The sequence below is a fragment of the Solanum tuberosum genome, unplaced genomic scaffold (genome assembly GCF_000226075.1).
Source record: "Solanum tuberosum cultivar DM 1-3 516 R44 unplaced genomic scaffold, SolTub_3.0 scf00181, whole genome shotgun sequence".
Classification (NCBI taxonomy): domain Eukaryota; kingdom Viridiplantae; phylum Streptophyta; class Magnoliopsida; order Solanales; family Solanaceae; genus Solanum; species Solanum tuberosum.
This window is the reverse complement of record NW_006239106.1, coordinates 32,448-43,630: the sequence shown is the minus strand read 5'-3', so window position 1 is coordinate 43,630 and position 11,183 is coordinate 32,448.

Genomic DNA, 11,183 nt, shown 5'->3' with positions numbered 1-11,183 from the left:
AACATCTCGCAAATTGAAATAACTAGGAAGGAGTTAATAATTGGAAATAGTCGTTTTTGGAAAGAATGAAAAATCGGAAATTTTGTTAAATTAGAATAAGTTGAGTTTTGGTCAACTTCAAACGGTCATAACTCCTAGATCAAAATGAGTTAGGTGTACTTCCAGGTATGGTCAGAAATCTCTTGGAATAATCTTTCCAACGCCGCTGAGTTTGCGCGATTCTGAGTTCATGTGAATGAGATATGCCCTTTGGAAGTTGGGCTGTTTGAATAAGGAAAGTTTAATCCGGATTTTGGAAGGGTATTTTAGTCTTTTCCTTATCAATTGTTTTAATTCGTTTTTAGGAGTTTAATTGGGGTAAATTCAGATTTTAGTCAGTTTAAAAAAGTTGAAGTTCACGCTAGGGCTTGGAGAAAAGAGAAAAGAGGAGAAAGGAGAAGAGAAATAAAGAATCATCAAGAACGTTCGAGTTTAGCTTGTGTATTTCGTCAAGGGGTGATCCCTACGAGGTATGTGAGATCACATAGCGTTGGTTTAGTTCACCCACGCGCCAAACATGATTCAATTCAGCAAAGATATATTGATTTGGAAGTAAATCCTTTGAGTTATTGATGAAATTTGTTTGAATTCTTGTGGGTTGTGTTGTTGAAGTTTTCTTGATATTTGATTCATGTTTTCGAGTGTAATTTTAAGTTGAATCTTTCACACTTTGAATATATAGTTGATTCTAAGTGTTTGGGGAAAGACCGAATTGAGTTTAGAGGGTTTAGAGTTGAAAAACGAAGGAGGGAGTTCGTCAAAATCTGGGGAATGGGGGTGGGGCTTCGCGCCAGCCAGCGCTCCCCAAAGAACTCTCTAAAGTATTGACCCTGGGGCACCGCACCAGCTAGCACACCCCAATTTTATCTCTGAATTTTTGGGTCTGGCGCCACTCAGAGCGCCAGGGACGTCAGATCTTTTACTTTTTCCCCTTCTTTTCGTACTAGTTTCGTAGCAACGTACCTATGTTTTCTAGTTGATTCCAACACTCTAAGGTACGTCTAAACATCATGAAATCATCCATAAACATGATATCATGAACATTGAATCCATAATTCAATTCAAGGAAAGTTAAGAGTGAAGTCTAGAAGTTAAGAAGCAGCAAGTCAAAGAGAATGTTATAAAGTTTTCAAAAGTCTTTCACAAACGTTTTAACTTTGTTTTAAGACTTATAGTTAAAGTTGAGTAAAGAGTAAAGAGTAAAGATTGAACTTCATTTCTTCAAAGAAGTATATGGGGACTATGTATTCCCAAAGAGTCTAAAAATGTTTTCACATTTGAGCAAGAAGTAAGTGGAGTAATAAGTATCTTTTAGCCATGAAACCTAATAGGGCTATAAAGTCATGTTTACTAGTGAACATTTTACCCAACCAAAAAAATGCAAAACTATCTAGCCGAAGAAAATCTAAATTTAATTAATTACTCTCAATTAGAGCTGTCAAAATGGGTGGGGATATGACTTCATATTAACTCAAGTCTCCATAAATCATGTAGCCTTCATGGGTAGTAAAGACGTCAAAATGGGCTTGGCCCCAACCCTACCCGTTATTGGGGTAGGGTTGAGATAAGATTTTTCAAGCCCGTTTAAAATACCCGTTATTGGGGTAGGGTTGGGATATGATTTTTCAATCCCATTTAAAACTAGGTCTTATAAGCCTAGCTCATATAAGCCCTTGGCCCTTGAGGCTTGATCGGGGCTGGCCGGGGTCGGCCTATGGGCCAAAACTTTTTATTTAAGAGTAATTTACAATAATCTCACTAGTATATAATCTAATTATTTGAATACACGCTATGTTGTAATATTATAAATCTTCGTACCCAGATAGTATCTCGAAATACATGGACTCAAAATTGGGTTAATTTGTTCTAGATACACTTTATCCAAGTAGATTTGCATGTGTCTAGGATACATATACAAATCTCGCAGTCCAAGTAGATTCGCATGTATCTAGGATACATATACAAATCGCGCGCCCTCGCATTCCTTCTTTCTTGCTTGTCACTCTCTTATCTCACTCGCATATCCAGTATGCGAGATACATGCTAATTACACTAGATTTTTGTTAGTATTATTGAAACAGCATCATTGTTTGTCATATTTGATTTGAAAATCTTTTCATTTTTTGATGTTATAGAATTATAAGTTTGAAAAGAAAAAAAATTAAAAGAAAAACAGAAGGGCTAGCCCGCCCTAGCCCTCGGTCCTTCTAGGGTTGGGTTGGGTTGAGCATTTTCAAGCCCTACCAAATGAAGGGCCAGCCCACCCTAGCCCTTCAAATTCCTTGGCACTTGAGGCTTGGGCCCAGTGGAGCTGGGATGACCCTTTTTGATAGCTCTACTCTCAATATGAATATCGAATACTTGATTGAAATGGGTTGAGCATTTTCAGGCCCTACCAAATGAAGGGCCACCCCGCCCTAGCCCATCAAATTCCTTGGCCCTCGAGGCTTGGGCCCGGTGGGGCTGGGCCGACCCTTTTTGACAACTCTAATGGGTAGTAAATGATCATACTTTTTAGATGAATCCTAAGTGTGCTTTTAGCATAGACTAGTGGATCCACTTAGTTATGGCGTTCTATATGACGGCAAAGTTTACAACAGCTCTTGCAGCGTGGGCAAGACGTTGTATCACCACTTAGGCTCATAGTGGTGGGTTGTCGGTTAGAGAATCTCCCACATAAACTATATTACTTTATTATATGAGTAAAGTTGAGTTTGTTATTACATTTCGTTAACGAACTAAGTTGTTTTCCACTATTTTTACTAGTTTTCTGTATATTGCATATGTTTTATTGCTTTATATTGAGTTAATTTATTTAGGAGTTGAGTAAAGCCAAGGTAAGTGTTCCTTTCAGATTCTTTTCAAGCCTATGGTGTGTTTAGCATTCCAACTCGCATACTCTTATATTCAATGTACTAATGCCAGTTGGCTTGCATCTTCTTATGATACAAACACTGATAACCAGGATCTTCACCCAGCGACTCGTTGATCCAGTTGAGCACTCAGAGTCAGTTGGTGAGCCTCATTGCATTCTGAAGGACTCCTTTTACTTTGCTTTCAATATTTCATTATTAGGATGATCGGGGGTCTTGTCCCGACATCCCTCTTTGTTTTAGAGGCTTCATAGATAGATAGTTATAGTTCTTTAGTCTTATTTATTTCAGTTGTATACGTTTAAGACTTGAGTTGCCATTTTGGCTAAGACATTATTTCTTAAGTTATGCATGAGTTATATTTCTTATGTTTAAGTTTTCCGCTAAGTAAGTAAGCCAGGCCAAGGGTTCGCTGAGGGCCAACAATGGTTCTCAAGTGCCAGTCCCCCAGGGTGTAGGCTCGAGGCGTGACAAGTTTGTTGCTCTAGAAGATCTGAGAGTTGAGACCTACTATTTGCCTTTCCCTTAACACATTGACACTCCAAGAGAGTGACAACAGTAAACATTTTCTTAATAGTACCAGGTACTCCTCGTCCAAGAGGTACTTCAAAATGTTTGAACACATAGTTTAGCACATATCCAGAAGGAATCCCATGTTTGGCTGACTTCCAAGTCATGACCCTGTGCATGTGCTCAACCATTATTGCAGGAAGAATGATTTCCTCAAGTTCATCTAGTTTTTCCATGAGAAATAGATCAACAACAGATGCTATAGTTCTCTTTTCCGTCCTTGGTACCAACACCTTGTTGATGAACTCAAACATTAACTGGTACTCCACTCTGAGAAATTTGTTAGGCAGACCTGCCCGTTTGATGTCCCCACGCTTTGTGGCCTGTTTAGTGAATTCACGGGAGGGTTTGCAGCTTCAATTGACCGGATCCCTTTCATAGGAACACCCAGAATGACTCCCAAGGTTTCCTCATCCAGAAGTATCTTGACCTTTTAACAATAGTCCTAACCGCCCCATCACTCAGCAGCTCCATCTTATAGTAGAATTTATGCACTTCTGGCTCATGCAAGTATGGTGCTGGGGATTCAAATAGATGATCCGAACCTTGTAGTGAAATAGAATAAAAAAGTGGACATACCGAATTCTGTGAGAATTTCAGGATCGAACACTCTGCCATTCAGTACCTTTTGGTTCTCCATTTTTGTTATGCGCTCTTCCCTGGTCATCACCTTTTCTTCAACTGGCTTCTGAATGCAAGGACCTGGTCCCTTGACTGGTTTTGATTTCACAGTGGCCTTTCTACTCACACTCTTCTTCTTCGTGAGAGATTTCTTCAGTGATTTATTACCCCTTTTAGACTTAACCCGCTCAATCTCTGCTTCCTTCCTTCTTTTAGCCACAACTAAACAAATGTCATCAGATTATGTTTCACTTCCTATAGGCAGAGGTGTTGAGGTAGGTTCCTCAGGCACATAACTATCCCTTCTTCTCTTCTTGTTCTTTTCCATTTGAATTTCATTTGCTACTATGGCACTCCCCATCAATTTTTGCATCTCTCCTCTGGTAGTATTTCTTTTCTTGTCCCCTTTTGTATGAGACTCTACCATCTTCCCTTTGCCCTTTCTTTTTCTTTCCCATTCAGACTCAATAGGTTCCTTGTCAAGTTCAATCTCAGGAACAACATCAACTCCTCCTAGATTTGGGACAACCATTGTTAAGGCATTAGCACCTCGAACCCTTTTTTTACTCCATACCAAGGGAGTTTCTCTTTCTGCCTCTTCCTCACTATCGACATCAAAAGACTTAGGAGTTTGGTCGAACATGGGTTGAGTATTGTGAGGGACCTGTTCCGGCGATCTCAACTCTTGTTCCAACATAGTTAGTTGAACATCTCCTCTGAGTGAGGCTAAACTTTGTACGACCACCAATTCCTCTGTTGCTCCTAGAATATTTTACTCTGGACCCTTTCCCTTAGGCAAGTCTCCTTCGAATAGTCGCTCAGACATGGCAGAAGACATTGCCCTAAAAACCACTTCTCCTTCTTCAGTGAAGAGTTCAATGATGGGCTTCACAATTGACTGAGCCTCTGAATTTAGGGATTTCTCACCGGATAGAACTAAAGTAGGAAAACAAGGTAAGATTTCCCTAGATTGGAGTGCAGGAGATGCCACCACTTCAATGTGGGGTGTGTTATATTCACCAGTCTTACCAACACCATAGACTGGTGTGGATGGAGATTTTTCTGAGGGAGGAATTGAGATTTTGAATTTTTTGGGAGACATGAAGTTTTGAGGATGAAGAAGATTTAGTCATTTTGTTGCTAGAAAGGAGAAGACTCAAGAAGACAGTAGTGAGTCAAGAAAGGATTAGGAAGAAATTTAGGTATTTGAATTCACTAATGGGACTATATTTAAGAAGGGTATCGGGTCCCTGAACAGTAGCGACGTTTGGATTTAAAGTGAAAAAAGGTCTAAAATTGACACAGTGAATGGGGGAGGAACACATGGCAGTGACTGTTGACAGAAAACTGTGTAACATAAGTGATACTAACCTTTGGGGGACCAGTTCCCTTTCTGTTAATGACCCTGTCTGTATGATTAAATCTGCCCTCCAGCCAACATGTCATGAGTGTGTACCTGCAGTAAGGTACCATATGTGAATTTTCGAACGGTAAGCAATACATTATTCATAGATACCTGCCCTCCTTAACATAGTCAGAAAGAGAGATTTCATGCAAGCATGTTATGAAATCAGGTGACTTTGTGCATCCTCAACTTTAGTTTGTTCTTGACAAAGTTCTCTTTGCTCAAAGGCTTTGTAAAGATATCGGCCACCTGTTCTTCTGATTTGCAAAATTTCATCACCACATTTTTCTTCTCAACATGATCCCTTAGGAAGTGAAGCCTCACATCTATGTGTTTAGTCTTATTATGTTGAACAGGGTTTTTGGCCATGTTCATTGCACTTGTGTTGTCGCATATGAGGGGAATATTGTCTGTGAGAACACCAAATCTTTGATTTGAGCATAACATGATACATCAGCCACATATTTTGCCTCTGTTGTAGACAATGCTACTGAATTTTGCTTCTTAGTTCCCCATGAGATCAGTGATGACCCTAGGAAATGCGCCATGCCTGAAGTGCATTTTCAATCAACAAGAAAACCTGCATAGTCAGCATCAACATAACCAATTAGATCAAAGGAGTCACCAAATGGGTAAAAGAGGACCAGGTCCTGTGTTCCCTTCAAGTATCTCAGTATTCGCTTAGTTGCCTTCAAGTGTGATTCCTTTGGTGCTGCTTAGAATCTAGCGCACATCCCTACATTGAAGACTATGTCAGGCCTACTAGTAGTGAGGTAAAGAAGTGACCCAATAATTCCCTTGCACATGGTCTGTTTAACAACAACTCCTTTATCCATGTCAAGTTTGACACTTGTGCTCATGGGAGTGTCAAGAACTTTTGCCTCAAGCATGTGGAATTTGTTGAGCAGTTCTTTTATGTACTTTTCTTGGCATATTGATGTACCCTGAGAGGTCTGTTTGATCTGTAACCCCAAGAAAAATGTAAGCTCTCCCATCATGCTCATTTCAAATTCACTACTTATCAAATCTGCAAACTCCTTGCACAGTGAATCTGAGGTAGCTACAAAGATAATGTCATCTGCATATACCTACACAATCAACAGCTCATTACTTCTAGATTTTAGGAACAAAGTATTATCAATTTTACCTCTTTTGAATCCGTTTTCAAGTAGGAATTTTGACAGACACTTATACCAAGCTCTAGGAACTTGCTTTAGACCATACAGAGCTTTGTCCAGCTTTAGCACATGGTTTGGGAGATTAGCATCTTCAAAACCTGGAGGTTGCTTGACATATACCTCCTCCTTCAAATACCCATTTAGGAAGGCACTCTTGACGTCCATTTGAAACAATTTGAACTTCATATATGCAGCAAAAACTATTAAGATTCTGATGGCTTCCATTCTGGCTATAAGAGCAAAGGTCTCGTCATAGTCAATCCTTCCTCTTGATTATATCCTTGTACCACGAGTCTTGACTTGTTTCTGGTGATGATCCCATGCTCATCAAGTTTGTTTCTAAAGATCCATCTAGTCCCGATAATAGTTCTGTTGAGAGGTCTGGGGACCAGGTGCCACACCTTGCTTCTCTCTAACTGATGAAGTTCTTCATGCATTGATGTTACCAAATCAACATCATTTAAAGCTTCCTTGATATTCTTAGGCTCAATGATGGATATGAAGGCTGAATATGCAACTAGATTTCTTGTTTTGGATATAGTTTGTATTCCAGAGTCAAGTGGAGAGACAAGATTTTCCAATAATGGATGAGAAGACTGATGTTTCCATCTGGACTTCCTGGTTATCTCTTTTTCACTATCATCAGCAGATTCATCTTCTTCAAGTTCTAGGTTTTGAGAATCTCCATCATGAGTTGCATCGGAGGGACCAGGTTCCTCTGTGAGTTCAACACCTTTTTCTTTCTTTGAAGGTTGTTCACTTCTAGGAGTTTGGATTACCTTATCTTGATGACCCTTCATCAGTTCCTCCACATCAATGTCTTCATTGTGTTCATCTTTGTTCTTATTGTCAAATTCATCAAATATCATATGCATACTCTCTTCAACACATAGAGTTCTTTAATTGAAAACTCTGTATGCCTTGCTGGTAGAAGAGTACCCAACAAACACCCCTTCATCACTCCTGGCATCAAACTTGCCAAGATCATTCTTTCCATTATTCAATACAAAGCATTTGCAACCAAATGGCTTCAGATGACCAATTGAAGGCTTCCTGTCATTCAGCAACTAATGTTCATCAGCATGGTTCTAGCAATATCCACCAATGTTCTGTTCTTTCTTTCAACAACTCTATTTTGTTGAGGAGTTCTTGGTGCAGAGAAATTGTGATGGATTCCATTTTCAGCACATAATCCTTCAATTTGAGAGTTTTCAAACTCTATGCCATGATCTGATTTGATGCTTGCTATCTTGCAGTTTACCTTCAGTTGAATTACTTTGGCAAAGGTGATCAATAGTCCAACTGTCTCGTCCTTGGTCCACAAAAACATGTTCCAGGTGTACCAGGAGAAATCATCAACAACTACCAGAATATATTTCTTACCTCCTCTGCTTTGAATTCTGACAAGTCCACGTAGATCCATGTGAAGGAGTTCCAGAGGTCTGGTTGTGCTCATACCTTTCTTGGTTTTGAAGGATGATCTCGTTTGTTTCCCCTTTACACAAGCCTCATAGACTTTGTTGTCATAAAACTTCAGCTTTGGCAATACACGAACCAGGTCCCCTACAACAAGATTGTTTAGCAAGGATGAACTCACATGCCCCAAATGCCTATGCCATAGATTTACACTGTCAGCTTGAGAACTTAGGCAAGAAAGGTTGTCCCCTTCTACTGAATCAAGATCTACAACATACATATATTTTACTCTTTTGGCAAACATAATAACCTTGTTAGTTACACAGTTGGTAACTAAACATCTATCAAAAGAACTTAACTTCATTTCCCTTATCGTAAATTTGAGATACACTTAAGAGATTGTATTTCAAACAGTTCACATAATGGACATTGTCTATGGAATGATCTGTTGATCTTTCTATTTTCCCTATTTCGAGAATAAAACCCTTCTTCCCATCACCAAATGACACACCACTGCCCTGGTGTGCTTCCAAAGAGAAAAAGTTTTGAGCATCCACTATCCAAGTACCAGCACTGACTGCTCCCTCTTTTCTCCACAAGAATCACTTATTAGACGTAGGAACCACTTGAGATGGAGTTCCCAAAAACTATCAAAAGGCTTAATAAGAAACCTTCCTGTCCATGGGGGGAAAATGTTCTTGCTCAAATGGTATCTGGGACCAAGTACTTTTTTCTTTTCTACATAACCCTTTTTCGATTTGAGAAACTTCTCCTGCCTTTCTTTTACTCCTTTTAGAATATCACATTTTTCTTTCAGATGGCCATTTCTTCCACAATGGGTACATAGAAGATTGTCGAAAACAGAGACATATTTACTGTGGGGATTGTAGGGAGGCTCTATCTGTCTACAACCTAAGCCATTTTCGCTGTTGAACTTCTGATTTGCCAAGTTAGAAAGGATCTAAGACGAATCAGTCCATTTGAGGGAGTCGTTTAACTCTTCTTTGATCTTAGATAGATCCTTCACTAATTGAGAGTTTCATTCAAGGGAAACAACTAATTTAGACTCTAGGGCCTTCAGTTTCTCTTCTAGCTCGACCTCAAAGTTACTGAGTTTTCATTTCCCACCCTTAGAGATACCAGGTTCCTCGTTGGGCTGCAAACTATCAATCTCTAGAATACTTATTCTATCACTCATTTCAGACATTTAAGAGTTAAGAGCTGCATTTTCATCCTCGCTCGCACATACTGAGTTTTTCACTCATCATCAGATTATCAGTAGTTAATTCATCAACTGAGTCAATTAGTACATCAGCAAGTTTCCTCAATCTCTTAATGGAAAAAGTATCGAGGTCACTTTTGAGATCAAAAAGGGTTACCTCATCTTGACTTTCCTCATCCTCAGATTTTTCCATCAGTGAGAAAATGGAGTTGAATACAGTTTCATCATCTTTGACAACCATCATCGAGACATCTTCATGACTATCTTCCTCTTCCTCAGATTCACTGGATCCATTTCCCCAGACCGCAAAGGCTTTCTTCACTAGTTGATCAACATGAGCCTTTCTTTTGGCATGGTCTAGGACTTGGTCCCTTCTTCGATGTTTGAAATCCTGAGCTTCATGCTTCTGGCTTGGACAGTTCCTCATAAAATGACCAGGTTTCCTATATTTATGACACAGATCATTTGCACTTGCTGCTCTACTGGTAGAACCTTTCCTCTAAAACCCTTCATACTTCTTGATTATCATCTGGAACCTTCGAGTGATGTATGCCATCTCATCCTCCTCTTCAGTTTCATCATTCAGAGATACTTTCAAGGCTACTGACTTCTCTTTCTTTCCCTCCTTCACAGTTGACCCCTGTTGCCTATTCAGCTCGTAGGTTTGAAGGTTTCTAATCAAATCATCCATGGTAAGTACCTTCAGATCTCTTAATTCAGTGATTGCATTCACTTTGCTCTCCCATGACTTGGGAAGCACTCCGAGAATCTTTCGAACTTGTTTCCTTGGGTCAATAGGCTCACCAAGACATCTCAGTTTGTTGGTTATGGAGGTAAAACTCGTATTCATCTCGTTGATAGTTTCGCCTTCCTTCATACAGAAATTCTCATAGTGAGTTGTTAGCATATCTACCTTAGACTCATTTACTTGTGTCGTTCCTTAATGGGTTGTTTTGAGACAATCCCATATTTCTTTAGCTGTCTCGCACGCAGAGATTCTGTTATACTCGTCTGGACCGATTCCACATACCAACAACTTCTTCGCTTTGTAATTTTTCTCTATCTTCTTCATGTCAGCTTCATTGTATTCCTTTCTGGTTTTAGGAATCACTTTGGTAAGTTTTCCATCTACTACATCCTTGGTGGGAATGTAGGGTCTGTCAAGAATCACATCCCATAGCTCAGCATCTTCAGTATTGATGTAGTCATGCATCCGTGTCTTCCACCATCCGTAAAATTGTCCATTGAAACGAGGTGGTTGATGTTTGCATATTCTAGACAAAACTTCCAATTCGAGTGTCTACAATCATACAATAGTAATATAACCCAACCGAATGGGTTAGGTCGAGTCCCAAAGGAGTGGTTTTGAGAATTAATAGAAAAATAAAATTTAGTTCTAATTAGTCATAGCTATAGACATTATCGAATATAAACATACTAAATCTAAATGGGGTGACGCAAGCGTCAATTATCAATGGGGGTTTTTGTATTAATTAATAACTACAAACAACGAAAATATACGAAAACTAGATAGAGAGATGGGATTCTTGGGATGTGATAGGAATACGAGATAAACTAAAATGTCGGGTAGATGTTTTTTATAGTAATTGTTGAGTATTTGTAACTAGGCTAGACTATAGTGGGGGTAAATTCTCTCTCGAGCAACTTACCCCGAATCGAATCGATTTCTCCCGAACACTTAGTTGCCACTTTAAGCACAGCCTCCGCCTTATCCTATTCACTCTCTCGAGCTGAATGTGTGGGAGAAGGACTAGGACTCACTCTCTCGAGCTAAACCCATGTCGACCCAATACCACCGGCTATCAATTTAGGAGTCTTAGTTTTACGACCTCTCTCTC